General features: G+C 49.5%; 1 protein-coding gene across 1 annotated transcript in view; it reads right to left on the bottom strand.

Moving 5' to 3' along the window:
• The window catches only part of CCDC120 (coiled-coil domain containing 120), a 180,258-nt gene that overhangs the window by 132,444 nt on the left and 28,429 nt on the right, over positions 1 to 19,385 (bottom strand). Inside the window, exon 2 of the mRNA XM_078664666.1 lies at positions 2,543 to 2,632. The gene's annotated coding sequence lies outside the window, so the exon portion shown is untranslated. The remainder of the gene's footprint in view (positions 1 to 2,542; positions 2,633 to 19,385) is intronic.

Below are 19,385 nucleotides of genomic sequence, written 5' to 3'. Positions count from 1 at the left end.
TAAATACAACGTAGCACCAAAGGAGTATGCAGTTCCTGTAGGGTGGCGAAAGAGGAAGGAGGCTAGGTTGGTCAACACCCTCACGCAGTAGTGGAGTGTGGGTGTCCCCCAATTTGGGAGTGGACTTCCAATGGCGAGGATAGTAGAGGGCTTGGATTGAAGGTGGATACCTCGAAGGTTGATCCCACCAAATCCCAGAAAGCTATGGTATTACAAAAGAGAAATCTCTGATCACTAATGCCACCCCCAAGTTTAAAAATGTCCCCCTCTTGTTCAAACCTGCACGCCTCAAAGTTCCTTCTCAGAACACACATGAAGCTTTGGAATATATCGAGGGATGGTCAGGGCCTTGACATTCAACCACCATCAAGAATTCAGAAGAGAAATTAAAACCTGGCTGTTGCCGATATCTGGACCTCCAGAAACAACACCTCGTAGCTTTGAATGTGAGGCTTACACGCTACTAGCGCCTATAACCACATGTGTAAGATGCGCATACATGTCACTGTGCAGCGACTGGAGCACACGTTGGACCTCACGCGTGATACCAAAGCTCAACACAAAGTCATATCTCTTCAGCCAGCACCTTCTTCCATCCAAGCACTATTGTGGCAGTAACTACTCACTGGACTATCGACAAGAGGTACGAAAGCACTATAGACATATCACAGCACATTACAGTCCTTCAACCCCTGAGGCCCTCACCATCCTGCCCCCCTCACCCCCAAGAAGATATGGCTAGACAGGGGAACATGCCTCTTTAAAGTGCACCGCATCTGTGGGATATTTACTAAAATTGGGTCCCTTAAGGGTTGTGAGGGTCTAAGTTCTGTATTCAGTTTTAGCTCACACTTTACTTCCAGGAACACCCAGGTCAGTGACACCGATTAACGCAACACAAGGGTGCCAGCAGTGCTTAATTTGAGCCAGTGGTTTCCAGTGCTCAGCACCGGCACTTAATTGTGAACACCGGTGCTTGTGATAGTCTGCCACAAGGAGGCACTGTCTAGCTAATTTGGAGAGGACCGCAATAAAAGTTAATTATTCATTAGATATACATAAAAAAAATACTATCACCAGCTGCCCAATCCAATCTTAAAGGTTTGGGGGCCTGAAATAGTCTTAACTGTCACACTTGTAGGAGTGTGATGGTTAGCAGTTGTGTTGCTACTATCACTGGCAGCGGCAATGTGTGGGGCAAGCTGCAGTGGCCTCTTGACAAGAGCATTGGCACATTTTTTTTTTTACAAATTAAGCAATGGCTGGGTGAAACACAGAGCTGGTGAAGGCCCAGGTTGAGGAATCCTACCCAGAACCAAAAAAGTTGGCTCTTTCTAGACCATTAGAAGTAAAACCTGTGCAGATGTAAGTGTTAACACGTACTACTCCACCCTGGCAGATGTAGGGAGTCTGGCGTATGTTTCTACTTCCTCCTACAGGCGCGTCACTCATAGAAATACATCCTTAGATCCGCTCAGGAGGCATGTCCAAGGTTACACACGTGTTGCGTCACTCGGGGCTCAGGTGTGGGAGGGTTCACCTAATTAACGAAGTTGCCTCTTCGCCTGGAAAACCTGGTGACCAAAGTATGGCGAGAAGGGGCAGTGCTTAGAAGCTGCCAGAGTCTAAAAAGCAGCGCTAGGGGCTCCAGGCTAGAGTAAAAGCCATGCAGGGGTAACACCTGGACGGCGCGCAGTCTGGATAAACACGCAGGTGGGTACCTGAAGCAAGTTATTGCAGGTTGGAGACAGATAATGGGTGGGGAAAGTGACCTAGGCGCTAGAAAGATACTATCTCAGCAAGTCCACAACGGGGGTCTTTCTAAAAGTGCAAAAATTACCTGGAATTCAGCAATAATTAATAATTTATTAAATTGTCCAGGTTTCATCTCACGCACCGCCCTGTGCCCTCCACAACCACCTCCAAACCACTCAACAATTCAAGTTTATTCCATCACCGAGGTCACAAGGTTTGGGGTCATCCTAAAACATTCTCTTGTGACCTCAGCCCTTTCAAGACCCTCTTCCTGGGGTCCCCCCCCACCCGACCTATGTTACCTGCTCAGCGCCTTGAAACCAGAGTGACGCTACCTACATACTTACTTAAAAACCTGAGCATTCAGCAGGGGGGCTCAAGGCGCTAGGCTAAGTGAGATCACAGCTGCAGGTCACCGGGGCACAGTGCCAGTGCGGGGTGGCGAGGCTGGCACCCCCGCGTCCATGGCAGCTGCTTTGGGCGGGTGACCCCACTATGCATTAGTTACCCGCCTAAAACAGGAGCACTCATGACGGGGCTCAAGGCGCTAGGTCGGGTGAGACCTGGAGGCCGTGGGAATGGGACACGTCACGCCAGGACGTCACGCGGACCCTTGACCCCTCAGCCTACCCGGCCCGTAGGGCTTTGGACCGGACTTTGCCTCAGACCGGTTGACTTTCCCGGGCCAAGAACGGGCCGCAGTTCAGCTCCAACCAGACAAGACACGTGTTCAGCAAAACACACACTTTTTAGGGCGTCGCCCATTTATTTGAATGTGCCCCCTTACCTGCCTCTCCTGCGCCGCCTCAGGGGTCCCTGGCACCTCCTCCGGTGCCCCGTTCCCTGCCCAGGAGCCGCGGGCCGTGCCCGGCGCGGTCTGCAAGGCAACGAGAAACACAAATCATTTGTTTTTTTTGTGTGTTTTAAAAAAAAAAATGTAATTCTTGCATAAAATTTCATACAATAACTTGTGTCTGGTCTTAATCAAATATTTATATACTTATATAATCTGGTTCATTATTAAGAAGTTGTATTATATGTCCCAATTTCCTTATCTAGTTGTTGTAAGACAAGACACAAATCATTTGTACTGTTGGTTTGTGCACTGGTAATGGCGGACTCCTTACATTGGGGTCGTAACTAATTGTCCCGCCGTTTCTGTCACCCCCTTGTGTAGACATCGTATCGTCTCCGCAGGGCACGCTAGACTGTTCACTGCACACACATGTAACACAGCACAGACATGCACAGAGCAGCGAGTTCACGTGACCGCAACAGCGCTGTCCACCCACGCACCACCGCATGTGAATACACAAAACAAATATTGAATTAACCGCTATTACAGCAGCACAGACAGACGGCGACGGAGAACTGCACCAACCGAGGGGGGAAAACAGCTCAGTTTCCCACCAAAGGCTCAGCCCCGAGAAACCTACCACACATTACACACACACACACACAGAGCCACACACACACACACAGAGCCACACACACACAGAGCCACACACACACAGAGCCACACACACACACAGAGCCCCACACACACACAGACACACACACACACACACACAGAGCCACACACACAGAGCCACACACACACAGAGCCACACACACACAGAGCCACACACACACAGAGCCACACACACACAGAGCCACACACACACAGAGCCACACACACACAGAGCCACACACACACAGAGCCACACACACACAGAGCCACACACAGAGCCACACACAGAGCCACACACACACACACACACACACACACAGAGCCACACACACAGAGCCACACACACAGAGCCACACACACAGAGCCACACACACAGAGCCACACACACAGAGCCACACACACACACACACACAGCCAGAGCCACACACACAGCCACACAGAGCCACACACACAGACCTACACACACACACACACACAGAGCCACACACACACACCAACCGAGGCCTGGAAGTAAAGAAGGGTTAGTTGAGGTTGTAGCTGGCACCCCGGCTTGTCCCGAGGTACCCCTGGCACTGTCCTGCTCCCCAGGGGTCATGAGGTCATTGTCAGGAAGAGATTGTAAACAGGGCCCCCGGAGCCATGTCCACTTCTGGTCACTTCCACACCTTGCCCTCCCACAAGCCTTCTGCGTCAAATAAGAGGCTATTGGGGTGTCCAGAGGGGGTCAAGGGGTCAATGTGGAGATCTTCCTACCCATAGCATTTTGGGGAAAGGCCACGACGGACTACAGGTCACGGTGCCCCTCCCTTAAAAATGGAAATAAACAGAATATTACTCCCAGCAGTTCTGCAGGTACGGTGTGTGCCATGTTGTGGCTTCAGATGTGCACAACACAACATGTGTGTAAACCCACGCAGAAAGACGACGTCTCAGTAGCTGCAGCATCGCTTAAAGTAGAATTACTTACAACTATTGAAAACAAAGCACAAGCCTACATACACATTTACACACACCTGAAACCCACTGTGCATTCTAGAGCGGTCGTAGAACTTCTGCGCCATCGTACAACATTTAAAACATGGATTAATCTTACGAGTCATTACACCGCTCACACTACTCAACAGCCTGCCCATATGAACCGCCTAACCTTAACATTACACCTGTCACCTTTAAATTAAATTCACTCTGGTTTACTTAGATTGCAGGAATGTCATATTATAAATATATCCACACACATATTTTTGCTTTGTTTTCCCTCGAAACTGAAATTTAAGGTTTCCAAAGTCTTCCAAACGTTAACTCCCCCCCCCCCGCAACTGTACACAACGCCACAGTGCACACACGCCTGCGTGCACAGGGACACGAGTCGTGGCACACGGTCACAGTGGTTGACACAGAGCCGGCAGCATCTGCAAGCTGTATGGAAAAGCCGCCATGTGCACCAGCAGGGGGCGAAATCACAGATAACCAGGGCCGGACTGGCCATTTATACCACCGGGCATTTCCTAGAGGGTGGGTAAGGGGCGTTGCAGACTTGCTATGGTTCGCAGCGCATGCCCAGAAGCTGAACTCAGAAACCATCAAACCGCTCAGGCATTGAGGAGATGTGGCTGGTCCCCTGGCTTTTATCTTCCCCGAAGTCCTACCTCAGTTTCATCCTTTTATTTTATGTATCAGTGAGTGTAGGTCAACACTTGAATGGCAGGTTCCTAGTTTATTTCAACAGGTTCGTTCATTCATCAGTATAGAGGAACTGTCTGATCGGAGGTGAACAGCAAGGGTCATTTCCAATTGTATAGATTTTTTTCTCTTTTATAATTCTTAAAGTGGGAGTAGGTCATGCCGTCCTGATTGACAGCATGCACAGGTAAGTGTAGATCAAAGACCATGTAAAAGGCAGGGTTTGCTGCCCGCCAGTAGAGTGAGATGCATGTCAAAAAGGGGGGGGTGATTAGAGTGAGAGCAGTACCTAATTACCACAATTAGTAGTGAGGTAGCATCAGATTGCATTAACTTTTAGAGAACTTGACCTCTGAGCAACAAAATGCTCCCCCGGAGTTCTGCAAATGAATCCTTAAGATCTTCCCATTTCTACCCAATATATGAAGCAACTTCACGGTCTATTTTTAAAATGTCCAACACGTTTCAGCTCCTTGGTAAGGTTTGATTTCAGTGAAGGCTTCTTCAGGGCAGGGTGAATTCTCTTAGCCATTCTAGCATTCACTGAAATTAAAATACAGGTACAATCCTAACTATACACAACTTGTGGGTGCAACAAATTCAGAGCGCCTTGTCTAGCTGTGGGACTAAAACATAACTATCCTGTTTGCATACATATACAGGATTTGGAGGGTGAAGCTTTTTCCCCACGATGGAAAACAATGAAAAATATATTATATCTCTCTTTCTCTCTTATTTGTGTATATTTATCAAAGCAATCCAAGTGAAAACCCGTGGCCAAATAAAACATGTTATTTGCGATAAGTGAACTAATAATCACACATTTATTAATACCGTCAGAAGGCGTTATTACCTCAGACGCAGGTAGCGGACGTGAGAAATCAGAGACTCCACTTAATAGAAGAAAACAGCTCACAGGGCCAAGTTAATGCAATTTTAACTCACTGCATTGATTTACCTCTTGGGTCCTGGTTAAACAACTAAATACTTTAAGACTCATGTACATGAAAAACCAGCATGGCACAAACCTTTTATATGCTTATGTGCACAGTGTAGTAATATGCTAGTGTGTGTGTGTGTGTATGTGTGTGTCAGTCTGTCTGTCTGTCAGTCTGTGTGTGTCAGTCTGTGTGTGTGTCAGTCTGTGTGTGTGTGTCAGTCTGTGTGTGTGTGTCAGTCTGTGTGTGTGTGTCAGTCTGTGTGTGTGTCAGTCTGTGTGTGTGTGTCAGTCTGTGTGTGTGTGTGTGTCAGTCTGTGTGTGTGTGTCAGTCTGTGTGTGTGTGTGTGTCAGTCTGTGTGTGTGTGTCAGTCTGTGTGTGTGTGTCAGTCTGTGTGTGTGTGTCAGTCTGTGTGTGTGTCAGTCTGTGTGTGTGTCAGTCTGTGTGTGTGTCAGTCTGTGTGTGTGTCAGTCTGTGTGTGTGTGTCAGTCTGTGTGTGTGTGTCAGTCTGTGTGTGTGTGTCAGTCTGTGTGTGTGTGTCAGTCTGTGTGTGTGTGTCAGTCTGTGTGTGATGAGTTACTCAAGGATTTGCCTCTCCCGAGTCATGGCTACCTCCTCCTCATACTCGGCAATGATAATACATTGTGTATTACACCCCACATCTAATAATTAGCACACACACAGACAGCCCTGCTCCCATCACCAGCCTCCCGCGCATCTGCCCTCCCCATCACCCCGTCCACCTGACTCCCGTTACCTGGCAGCTGCCAGGGCACCCCGGCTGCCATGGAGACCCGTGTCTCCCGGGCACAGGCGGCGCGCGCTGCCAGCAGGCCCTGCCCGACAGTGGCCTCCGCGAACCCTCGGCTATTCCGCATTCGTGGTCACCATTTAAGAGCCGGGTTTGCACCGTGAGCCCCAGGAGGCCTGGGCGGTTTATTTCAGCGTAAAGACGTCCGGGGCTGGCTGTGTTGACTTTTTATATGTAGCGCTTGCAGGCCTTCTTTCAGACTTCACGCCGCTTTGATATTAGCTGATATCACCGGAGGGACCCGTTTCCAGTGACATCAATCCGTGGAGGACACATTTATCTGTGTCCCACACTTGCATTTCTAAAAGCGGCGCTGTTAAAGCAAAATAAACATTTTTAGGAACATTTGTGGGTGGAAAAGGGACAAACTTGTTTCCCGGGGAGACTACCAGAGCCAGGGGTGGGGGTGAGGCTCTTGTAGAGGTCTGACCCAGTGGGGGTGCACTCACACTCAGATTGCCCTGGTCCTCCCAGGTGTACCCAGGCCGCCCGGTTGGCATCGCGCCCTCTGCCAACGGCGGTGGGTGGCACAAGGCTGGTGCCAGGACAGGAGGCCCAAGGAATAGGACACCCTATCAAGGTCATGAAAAGTTGAAGCAGTAGAGAGTAAGTGCTGACGTCAGAGTGTCCAAGTACAAAACAACAATACTACGTGTAACCTAAACACCATTGTCGGGCACACCTGGTACTCCTTTTATCCAACTACCATGGTCAGGCACACCTGGCACTCCTTTTATCCAACTACCATGGTCAGACACACCTGGTACTCCTTTTATCCAACTACCATGGTCAGGCACACCTGGTACTCCTTTTATCCAACTACCATGGTCAGGCACACCCGGTACTCCTTTTATCTGAAAACCATTGTCAGGCACACCTGGTACTCCTTTTATCTTATTCTCGGGGCTGCTTGAAGGAACCAGAGTTCTCCCCTTCAGGGCTGAGGAAAGGTCCGCTGGAGAGAGTCCTCGGGAGCTACATTCTGAGAAGATAATTCTTCTCACACACTTCCTCATAGGGTGATTACTGGCTAAGTGTTGTTAACATTGTGGGAAATATTAGTTCATAACTAAAACAAAAAAAACTCTCAAGTGTAGGGCGAGCATAAACAAAACAAGCATTTGCAACAGAATAGGTCTTGCATTTGGAAGAGAGAGAACCCTTGGCATTGTAATGAAAACCAATGCCTTTCATCGCTGTGTTTTGAAACCCCCTGCAAGGAGTGCGTAAAACACACTTTCTACTTATTTTTACTGCAGTCTTGCTTCTCGCAAGCAAGGCTTAGAAGTGGAAAGTGTGTGTTTACGCACTGCTTGCAGGGTTTCAAAAAACACACAAATAAAAGGCATTGGGCTCGATGTAGGTGGCCCATTACCGGTCGGTAAACCCGAAATCGGGTAAATTTCAGGCTTACCGACCGGTATTGAGCCATTTTTGATGATGGGGATGATTCGGTAAACCGATTCGGTATTTACCGAATCATCATTTACCAATTCGGTATTTACCGAATCAGTAAATGACATGTAGGAAGCACTTTGAAGAGTGCTTATGTGCTGTAAGGATTCGTTATTTACCACCAACTATTAGTTGGTGGTAAATACTGAATACCTTTGAAAATGCAAATCTTTGCATTTTCAACAGTGCCATGTGGCAGACATACAAGGGCATGTATGTGCGCCTCATGTGCACACAAGCACTATTCAGGGGTGCAACAGGGTGTCAAAGTGACACCCTGCCACCCTTGAATGTTTCCTTATTTTACCGAATCTGTATTTACCGATTCGGTAATTCACATTCATTCCTATGGGCCTCCAGGCCCATAGGAATGAATGGGAATTACCGAATCGGTAAATACCGAAGCGTACCGATTTGGTAATACTTACCGATTTTTTTGCTACATAGCATTTACCAATTCTAAAATACCGAATCAGTAAAATTCGGTATTTTAGAATCGGTAAACGATACTTACCTACATCTGGCCCATTGTCATTTACAATGCCAATAGCTCCAACACTCGCAAATGCGAGACCTATTGCATTGCAAATGCTTTTTTTTTTTGCAGATTTATATAGCGCAAACTTGACACAAAGATATTGGAGCGCTTTACAGGAGCATCAGTTATATTACATAAGGACACGTTCAAAGACACACACGCGTGCCATGCATACCTTACATTAACAGAGGTAGAACTCGGCAAGGAGTACAGGTATTTTATGCAACTATGGTTCACGTAAACTTTGATGGTCGAACCCTCGTAAAATCCCTCTATAGCCGAAGGTTGGTGGAATAGGTTGGAGCATAGACACTGACCTTCAGTCTCTAGGGTCAATAGTACTGACCATTAACTAACGAAGAGCGTCAATGTCTGCAGTTTAGATGGGGCGTCAGACAAAAGACACAGGAGGGGGGTTCTGGACGTCAAGTTCGGACACATCGAGGTTCATCACCCCGGTAAAAACAGAAAATCTGGGTGCAGACTAAGCCTCAGTACACCGGTTGCAGGTCATTCAAAATGCAGCTGCTCGTCTTCTTTTCCATCTGCCTAGATGCGCCTCTGCGTCTCCTCCGCTCCGCCAACTCCATTGGCTCATAGTCAATAAGCGCATTGAGTTCAAGGCCCTATGCTACATGTTTCGGGTCAAATGTGGCCTTGCTCTCGCCTATATTCAAAGATTGGTAACACCTTATGTTCCGGCACGACAGTCGAGATTCGAGCCGCTCACTGATTTCAGTCGCCAGGTTTCGGCTCGGTCCGTATGAGCGTGTCACTCTTTTTGCTATCTGGACCCCAAGCCCTGGAATGCTCTCCCAATTGATTTTAGGAATGGTCATTCTCGGTTAGCTTTCGGTAAGCGCTTAAAGACTCTGCTTTTCAGCGACCTGGCTTGATTCCTTTTCTACCTATTCGTGCCGGCTGCCCGAGTTACCCTGCCTCCACCTGTCCAGCACCGGGTGACCCTGTTGGGTAGCTGCGCGCTTTATAAATCTAAAATAAATAAATAAATAAATAAATAAATAAGGGTCTGGGAACCACCTGACCCCAAACAGACTCCAATTAACACCAAACTAAACTTGAGTGTGGGGGAGTAGAAGTGGGACGGGGAGTAGGGTAGGAGATACATAAAGGTTATACATCGAGGGGGCTGTTTAAGATAAACAAATGCATGCATAGTCTTAATTTACGTTCTACATACATTGGTCGTTGCAGCGATCTCATCATGGTTACTATTTTACCGTTATTGCTTTCCACAACGTAAAGCCTTCTGGTTTAAGAAAAGGGGGGCACTTTGTATGTCCTCCAGTTCAAGCTTTCTTACTTCCAGTGGCTTCATAGCGAGACCCACTGCTGAGGTCATTGGCCGAACAGCATCATACTGTGCGTCATGGCGCGTACAGCGGCCATAGAGGAACGCATTCAAATACCATTAAAAACAAGCATTTGCAATGCTTTTTAAAAAATAAAAAAAAGAAAGAAAACGTGGGCTCGGCGCTGAAATATAAAGCGTGGCACCACAGTATATTTAACTTATGTGCATGGCAGCCCGTGAAGTGGGTGCCATGGTTATTAAAAAAACCACAAAAAAAACACTCACATATATATGATACCATCGCCGTGCTAGGTGCCATGGTGACAAAATATCAGTAGCACATAATAAAACAATTAGTCCCTAAACACAACACATGAGCACTTACTGCGTAATAAAACTGTTGTTGGTTGGTGCTCCTTCCGATAAAACGGAAGTGATGTATCGGGAGCACCAACCAATAAGGAGCCAGGAGAGAAGAGTAACACAGGAGCCAACCAATGGATAGCAGCAGCAGGCAGGATTACACAAGCTATACCGCTTACAGCAGGTCTTGCAGACAGCGCAGCGCGTTGGATAGGCACGACCTAAAAATAGCTATTTCAAACTTTCTTCTCGACAATGTCCACAAGACCAGCAAATTTTGCCATTCTGAATTTTGAACACGTGTAAAAACTATTTAAAAATTATATTTGTAACTTTTGGAACAGCATTTTAGGGCTAGAATAGAAAATGTACAGTAGTTAGCAATAATTATGAATAAATATATACATCCCCCATTAGCTAAAATGTACTCCGGAATAAAATTATTTCAAAATTATTGTATAGATTTTATAAAGTTGTCCTTAAGTAGAAGGATATCACTTCCAGTGTGTACATAGAATATTCAGCCGCTTTGTTTGAGACAATTAAGCACTTGGAGAGGAATCGAAGACACTTTTTTCCTACCAAGCATGAAGGTTTAGGGCTGCCCAACTTGGAAGAATGCGCATAATAAACGAACACTAGTCCAATGTTGTTCTCAATGTGGATAATGATGTGAGATTGTAAATTCTTTGGTACATACTGAAGTCAAAGGAAAGCAGGCGGCCTGGTCTTGATCGTTTAAGAGGTTAGCAGGAGGAAGACGAGTGCTAAGGATGAGTCAATGGCAAAAGGGGTGCTAAAGACAGGCGGGACATCAAACCAGAGGCGGAAGAGAAATGGTCTTGCGTCTTCCTAGATTTACCAACAAGACTATGGTTCTCTGAGTGGGGCTAAGGAGCATCCACACGATTTTTCTCAGCCACCTCACAATGGTGAAACGTTGCAGCATAATAACAACAAAAGTATCTGTCGGTCAAAGCGGATTCAACTGTGTTTGCTAGAGTGTAACGCAACCAAGGCAGAGTGAACAAATAGTGCAAAAATGTGCAACCAACAACACACAATTCCTGAATTTGGAAAAAGTGCCCATCAGTTCCCATTCGGTACGGCCCTATTCATCATCTGGGCTCTCCTTGACCCAGGAGGAAGTGTCGTCTGTCACTAGTTGTTATTGTGACAGACAATCAACCCAATGTGGGTAAGAAATTGTGTAGAGGGTGGGACCGGAAATGTTTGATACATAAGGGTAACTGAATTGCAGTGCATAAGTGTAGTGAATATTAAGTGAGTAAAATTGGGTAGAGATTGAGTAGAGATGAACAATTTTAATAATTTCTCTCAACTCTCCCAATATTAAAAACACAATGATAAACTAGCAGATTTAACAGAATATCTGCAAGCTAGTAGGGTCAACATGTTTCAGCATGTGTGGCTATAAATACGCCACTGCTACGTTGCAGCAACCTTCGTGCCTTGATGATGCATAGATAATTTGTCGTCAATAATAAAGCCAAGGTTGCGAACATGGTGACAAGGCTGCGGTACTGCACCCATTTCTGTGGGCCAGTGATGTGGATCCCAGATCTCTTTGTCTTTTCCCAGTACCAGGACCTCAGTTTTTTCACCATTCAGCTTGAGAAAGTTGGCATGCATCCAAGATGCCACTTTGCTCAGCCCGGCCCGAAGAGCAGAAGGCTCTGAGTTTTTTCCCCCGCAGAAAGTGAAAAAATAATCTGGGTGTCATCGGCGTATGAAAAGAACGACAACCCAGCTCCTTCAACGATCGTTGCCAGGGGTCTAACATAAATGTTAAACAGCAAAGGACTAAGAATGGACCCCTGGGGAACTCCATACGGGATGAGTGAGTCTCGGAATTTGCTGCAAAAGAGAAGACCTGAAACGTACGGTCAGTGAGAAAAGAGGTTAACCAGCTAAGTGCAGAACCAGTAACCCCTATGGATTGTAAGGCATTTATCAGCACAGCATGGGACATCGCGTCAAAGACCGCACTTAAATCCAATAAGACAAGTGGGGAGAGGAGCTGGCCTAACGGCTGGGGCGCTCGACCTCGGACCTCGGGATCTGGGTTAGAGTCTCGGTAACGATGCCAAAAACCTCCTGTGATTTTGGGCAAATCACTTAATCTCCCCGTGCCTAAAAATGAATGTGTGTCCGTCCTCATGTAACGTAACTGCTGCTATGTAAAGCGCTCTGATACCCGATTCGGTTTGGGTCTAGTTCGCGCTATATAAAACTCTGAAAAAAGAAAAAAAAAAGTGCGACCGTGTTGCCTGCATCCAAATTTCGGTGCAACATTTCGGTTATGACAAGAAGAAACGTGTGTTTCTTACATGTTGTATCTGTAACACAAGACAATGCCACAACATTGCGGGCTTGAAGGTGCACAAACTATTACAGCTTCATACAGTCCTAAACAAGCATCAGCAAAGCCAATGGGTCTTGAGTACGTGAGATCTTTTGGCTTTGTTGGAGTGGATTGGAATGGCATTGTGTGGAGCGACACAGAGTGGCGTGTAGTGGAGTGGGATTGTGTGGCGAAGAGCAGCACAGAGTGGCGTGGCATTGTGTGGGATGTAGTGGAGTGGCATTGTGTGGCAGGGAGTGGCATTATGTTGTACGGAAAGTTTCTCCGAGTTGCCACTGAATTGCCCTATAGTACTTCATATAGTACAATATGTTACCGATTATCTCGACCTACGATCTATGTAAACATCTGATGCCTTTGATCAGACGCGGGAGCGTCTTAGCATCTACAACCTGCGAGAACTGGTTTGTTCACAAATAAATGTGTTTCAGACCGGGAGGGGCTAGTGCGTCGGGGAACAACATACATCGTACCTGCTGGGGATAAAGGAGACAGAGCTAGGAGGTGGAGTGGTGTGGAGTGGAGTGGAGTGGAGTGGAGTGGTGTGTTGTGGCCCTACCAATGTTAAAAGCCTTTTCCAAACAGGAGTAGCAGGCGTGCTCGGTACTCGATCACAAGAGAGAGACGGAGAGGGAATAACAATCACCTTGTTGTGAGAAGAGACGAGTAGACAGACTGTCGCAGGGTTAAACCAAAGATATTCCAGAGTTGAAAATCGGGGTGCTCGATGACGAGACTCTCAGACGTGGGAGGGGCAGGGGAAGAATGAACACAGAGAAGGGGTGGGTGGAAATGGAAGAAGAAATACTACCTCAATTACAGAGCGTGCAGCGGACAGACACTAATTAATACAAATCCATCTGTGCTTGGTCCATGCTGCACAGTGAGAAAAGGAAGTGACGCCTGGAACACGCTGGCCAATTAGGAGGCAGCAAAGAAGAGTGACAATGAAGCCAACGAATGGTAAGCAATGGGCGGGTTCCAAGCCCCTGTATAGTCAACAATACTCCCTGCGGAGACTGCGCATTGGCGGTGGGCAGGTGCAATTGGATACAACTAAAAGCAAAATAAGACAACAAAACTCAGACAAAAAAAGTTTTCAGTACTGAAGTACTGGAATGATTTCATACCCGTGCTGTGCACTACAGAGGGACACCAGGCATATATAAATTATGCCACTCAAGCAATACATGGGGCAGCGTGCTAGGCCCCGCCCGAGCCAACAAGTAAACCCAGGAACCTTCGACGTTCTTATGCAAATAGCACGATTTACGCGTGCAAATAGTGGGTGCAAGTTCACTTAGTTGATTTAGACTTGTAATTCTATTTACTGACTCATGTAAGCTCACATTGGCTAATATTATGTGGGAGGAACTCTGCTCGGTGGAAAGGGAGAAGGAATTCCTGGATGCCCTAAAGTTTGCCCACAACTATAAAGTTAAGAATTTAGGGGTATTCACAAACTTTTATAAGGCCAATCCCCCTGTGGAAATGGTCGGCAATTTACTCCTGTCAGCAACAGGGGTAAATCAATTCCCAGACTTGGATGAAAAGGAGACACCCCAGAACTGGCAGGGAATGAATGTAGGGCTTTCTCTATGGGGAAAAATATTTACCCCTCGAAAAAAGTTATAAAGAGCAAATACACCCATGCAGGATGTATGTGTGCACAATTGAATTATAGTAGGCACAACAATGCACTGCTGGGAGGTACTCCTGACATTCCTAGACCTACTTTCAAAAGTGAAAAGTTTTTGTAAATCTACTTCCCGATGTAGGTGTAAACCACCCGCAAGCCATGTCGGCCGCCAGTGTCTAAACCTCAGTATAGGGTTTCATATAGGTACTTCCAGATGTGGGTGTAAACTTCAGTATAGGATTTTGAAGATCTACTTCCCGATGCAGGTGTAAACCTCAATGTAGGGTTTGAATATCTACTTCCCGCTGTAGGTGTAAACTGGTGTGTAGGGTTTCGATCTACTTCCTAAAGTAGGTGAACACCTCAGAGTAAGGTTTCGACATGATCTGTGGGTCATTCCCGGGGAGAGGGTGTCAGGAAGCGCATAGAGCACGGGTACTCCTAGTACGGCCCGCAGGCCGCCAGCGGCCCGGCAAGCCTTCCCTGGCGGCCCACAGACCTCGCAGACATCTACCAGTGTGACTCGGAGACTCTGCTGCTCTGTGGGGCCAGCCATAGTCAGAGTGGAGCTGTGGCGCTAAAAGGTGAAATACAACACTGCCTCATTAACATGCGAATGGTCTTTTAACTCCTTCGATGCTGATGATGGAACCGCTCCGTCATCAGCTGCGGTGGCGCTGTGCTGATGATGGAGCGGTTCCGTCATGGTCCGCCCGCGCGCTGCGGATTCCGCGCCTGCGCTGAGCGTTCTATTGAGCGGGGCGGGCCATGACGGAACCGCTCCGTCATCAGCATAGCTTAACCGAGGCTGGTGACGGAGCGGTTTCGTCACCAGCATGCGGCCGCCGCGTGGCCGCCCCGCCCCCTTAGCGCTGCGGTGGAATAGCCGCCGCAGCGAAGGAGTTAAAGACCTGTGAAGTGCTGGCTGTGTGTGCACACACAGGCAGGGTGCGATGACAGAGGGAGGGGGAGGGAGGGAAGGAGAGGGAGGGAGGGAAAGGGAGGGAGAGGGAGACAGAGGGAGACAGAGTGAGAGAGGGAGAGAGGGAGACAGAGGGAAAGGGAGACAGAGGGAGAGGGAGGACAGCGGGAGGGAGGGAAAGGGAGACAGAGGGAGAGTGAGGGAGGGAAAGGGAGACAGAGGGAGAGTGAGGGAGGGAAAGGGAGACAGAGGGAGAGTGAGGAAGGGAGAGAGGGAGGGAGGGAAAGGGAGACAGAGGGAGAGTGAGGGAGCTGAAGGGAGACAGAGGGAGGGAGGGAAAGGGAGACAGAGGGAGAGGGAGGACAGAGGGAGGGAGGGAAAGGGAGACAGAGGGAGAGGGAGGGAGGGAAAGGGAGACAGAGGGAGAGGGAGGGAGGGATGTGTGTAGGCCGGGTCTGGTGGCTCAGTGGACAAAGGCGTCCGCTGCAGAGACCTGTGTTCAACCTCATGGTCAGTTTTTTTTGTTGCTCTAGCCCCACCCCCTCCCCCACTGACCCCGCCCCCACCGGTGCGGCCCTCGGACACAAACCACACTGTAAATTTGGCTCCCGAGAGAAAGTTTGTGAGTGCCCATGGTCTATAGAGTAAAGCCGCACAGGCGCGGATCACGCAGTAAGCCCCTCACCTAGGCCGGACCCCCGCTTCCAGGGCCCTTCCCTGCCCAGGGCCCCGTCCGAGGGTGCAAGCAGGACCCGCAGCCTCCAGCCTGGGCCTGGGCCCGGCCTGTCCTCACCCCTCACACCAGAACCGCTTCCCTTCACACAAAGAGGCCTGTGCTTTCCCGACCTCCTGCGCGAGGCCCTTCCTGTGAGGAAGGAAGGAGGGGGGGGTGTGTGAGGGGAAGACTCTTTTGTGAGCAGGGTCACTGTGCAGTCACCGCCTGGGAAAGACGCCGAGATTCCTAGCTTCAGCAAAGACACAACACAGCACTGATCACAGCACTCCTCATGAAGCACCATGCAGATTCTGTGTGTGCAGGAAGCTCGCACGCCTGCTGCGGCCGCATACACATTCTGTGTGTGAAGGAAGCCCGCACTCCTGTGGCTGTGTACCCATTCTGTGTGTGAAGGAAGCACGCACTCCTGCTGCGGCCGCATACACATTCTGTGTGTGCAGGAAGCCCGCACTCCTGTGGCTGTGTACCCATTCTGTGTGTGAAGGAAGCTTGCACTCCTGCGGCTGTGTACCCATTCTGTGTGTGAAGGAAGCTTGCACTCCTGCGGCTGTGTACCCATTCTGTGTGTGAAGGAAGCACGCACTCCTGCTGCGGCCGCATACACATTCTGTGTGTGAAGGAAGCTCGCACTCCTGTGGCTGTGAACCCATTCTGTGTGTGAAGGAAGCTTGCACTCCTGCGGCTGTGTACCCATTCTGTGTGTGAAGGAAGCTTGCACTCCTGCGGCTGTGTACCCATTCTGTGTGTGAAGGAAGCTCGCACTCCTGTGGCTGTGTACCCATTCTGTGTGTGAAGGAAGCACGCACTCCTGCTGCGGCCGCATACACATTCTGTGTGTGAAGGAAGCTCGCACTCCTGTGGCTGTGAACCCATTCTGTGTGTGAAGGAAGCTTGCACTCCTGCGGCTGTGTACCCATTCTGTGTGTGAAGGAAGCTTGCACTCCTGCGGCTGTGTACCCATTCTGTGTGTGAAGGAAGCTCGCACTCCTGTGGCTGTGTACCCATTCTGTGTGTGAAGGAAGCTCGCACTCCTGTGGCTGTGTACCCATTCTGTGTGTGAAGGAAGCTTGCACTCCTGCGGCTGTGTACCCATTCTGTGTGTGAAGGAAGCTCGCACTCCTGCTGTGGCTGCGTACCCATTCTGCGTGTGAAGGAAGGTCCCACTCCTGCGGCTGTGTACCCATTCTGTGTGTGAAGGAAGCTCGCACTCCTGCGGCTGTGTACCCATTCTGTGTGTGAAGGAAGCTCGCACTCCTGCTGTGGCTGCGTACCCATTCTGCGTGTGAAGGAAGGTCCCACTCCTGCGGCTGTGTACCCATTCTGTGTGTGAAGGAAGCTCGCACTCCTGTGGCTGTGTACCCATTCTGTGTGTGAAGGAAGCACGCACTCCTGCTGCGGCCGCATACACATTCTGTGTGTTCAGGAAGCCCGCACTCCTGTGGCTGTGTACCCATTCTGTGTGTGAAGGAAGCCCGCACTCCTGTGGCTGTGTACCCATTCTGTGTGTGAAGGAAGCACGCACTCCTGCTGCGGCCGCATACACATTCTGTGTGTTCAGGTAGCCCGCACTCCTGTGGCTGTGTACCCATTCTGTGTGTGAAGGAAGCACGCACTCCTGTGGCTGTGTACCCATTCTGTGTGTGAAGGAAGCACGCACTCCTGCTGCGGCCGCATACACATTCTGTGTGTTCAGGAAGCCCGCACTCCTGTGGCTGTGTACCCATTCTGTGTGTGAAGGAAGCACGCACTCCTGTGGCTGTGTACCCATTCTGTGTGTGAAGGAAGCCCGCACTCCTGTGGCTGTGTACCCATTCTGTGTGTGAAGGAAGCACGCACTCCTGCTGCGGCCGCATACACATTCTGTGTGTTCAGGAAGCCCGCACTCCTGTGGCTGTGTACCCATTCTGTGTGTGAAGGAAGCTTGCACTCCTGCGGCTGTGTACCCATTCTGTGTGTGAAGGAAGCTCGCACTCCTGTGGCTGTGTACCCATTCTGTGTGTGAAGGAAGCACGCACTCCTGCTGCGGCCGCATACACATTCTGTGTGTTCAGGAAGCCCGCACTCCTGTGGCTGTGTACCCATTCTGTGTGTGAAGGAAGCCCGCACTCCTGTGGCTGTGTACCCATTCTGTGTGTGAAGGAAGCACGCACTCCTGCTGCGGCCGCATACACATTCTGTGTGTTCAGGAAGCCCGCACTCCTGTGGCTGTGTACCCATTCTGTGTGTGAAGGAAGCACGCACTCCTGTGGCTGTGAACCCATTCTGTGTGTGAAGGAAGCTTGCACTCCTGTGGCTGTGTACCCATTCTGTGTGTGAAGGAAGCACGCACTCCTGCTGCGGCCGCATACACATTCTGTGTGTGCAGGAAGCCCGCACTCCTGTGGCTGTGTACCCATTCTGTGTGTGAAGGAAGCACGCACTCCTGTGGCTGTGAACCCATTCTGTGTGTGAAGGAAGCTTGCACTCCTGTGGCTGTGTACCCATTCTGTGTGTGAAGGAAGCACGCACTCCTGTGGCTGTGAACCCATTCTGTGTGTGAAGGAAGCCCGCACTCCTGTGGCTGTGTACCCATTCTGTGTGTGAAGGAAGCACGCACTCCTGCTGCGGCCGCATACACATTCTGTGTGTGAAGGAAGCACGCACTCCTGCTGCGGCCGCATACACATTCTGTGTGTGAAGGAAGCACGCACGCCTGCTGCGGCCGCATACACATTCTGTGTGTGAAGGAAGCCCGCACTCCTGTGGCTGTGTACCCATTCTGTGTGTGAAGGAAGCCCGCACTACTGTGGCTGTGTACCCATTCTGTGTGTGAAGGAAGCCCGCACTACTGTGGCTGTGTACCCATTCTGTGTGTGAAGGAAGCCCGCACGCCTGTGGCTGTGTACCCATTCTGTGTGTGAAGGAAGCACGCACTCCTGCTGCGGCCGCATACACATTCTGTGTGTGAAGGAAGCACGCACGCCTGCTGTGGCCGCATACACATTCTGTGTGTGAAGGAAGCCCGCACTCCTGTGGCTGTGTACCCATTCTGTGTGTGAAGGAAGCACGCACTCCTGCTGCGGCCGCATACACATTCTGTGTGTGAAGGAAGCCCGCACTCCTGTGGCTGTGTACCCATTCTGTGTGTGAAGGAAGCACGCACTCCTGCTGCGGCCGCATACACATTCTGTGTGTGCAGGAAGCCCGCACTCCTGTGGCTGTGTACCCATTCTGTGTGTGAAGGAAGCTCGCACTCCTGTGGCTGTGAACCCATTCTGTGTGTGAAGGAAGCTTGCACTCCTGCGGCTGTGTACCCATTCTGTGTGTGAAGGAAGCCCGCACTCCTGTGGCTGTGTACCCATTCTGTGTGTGAAGGAAGCACGCACTCCTGCTGCGGCCGCATACACATTCTGTGTGT

The sequence above is a fragment of the Lissotriton helveticus genome, chromosome 10 (assembly GCF_964261635.1).
Source record: "Lissotriton helveticus chromosome 10, aLisHel1.1, whole genome shotgun sequence".
Lineage (NCBI taxonomy): Eukaryota > Metazoa > Chordata > Amphibia > Caudata > Salamandridae > Lissotriton > Lissotriton helveticus.
Note: the sequence above shows the minus strand (reverse complement) of the source record. Positions and strands in the feature narration are given on the sequence as shown.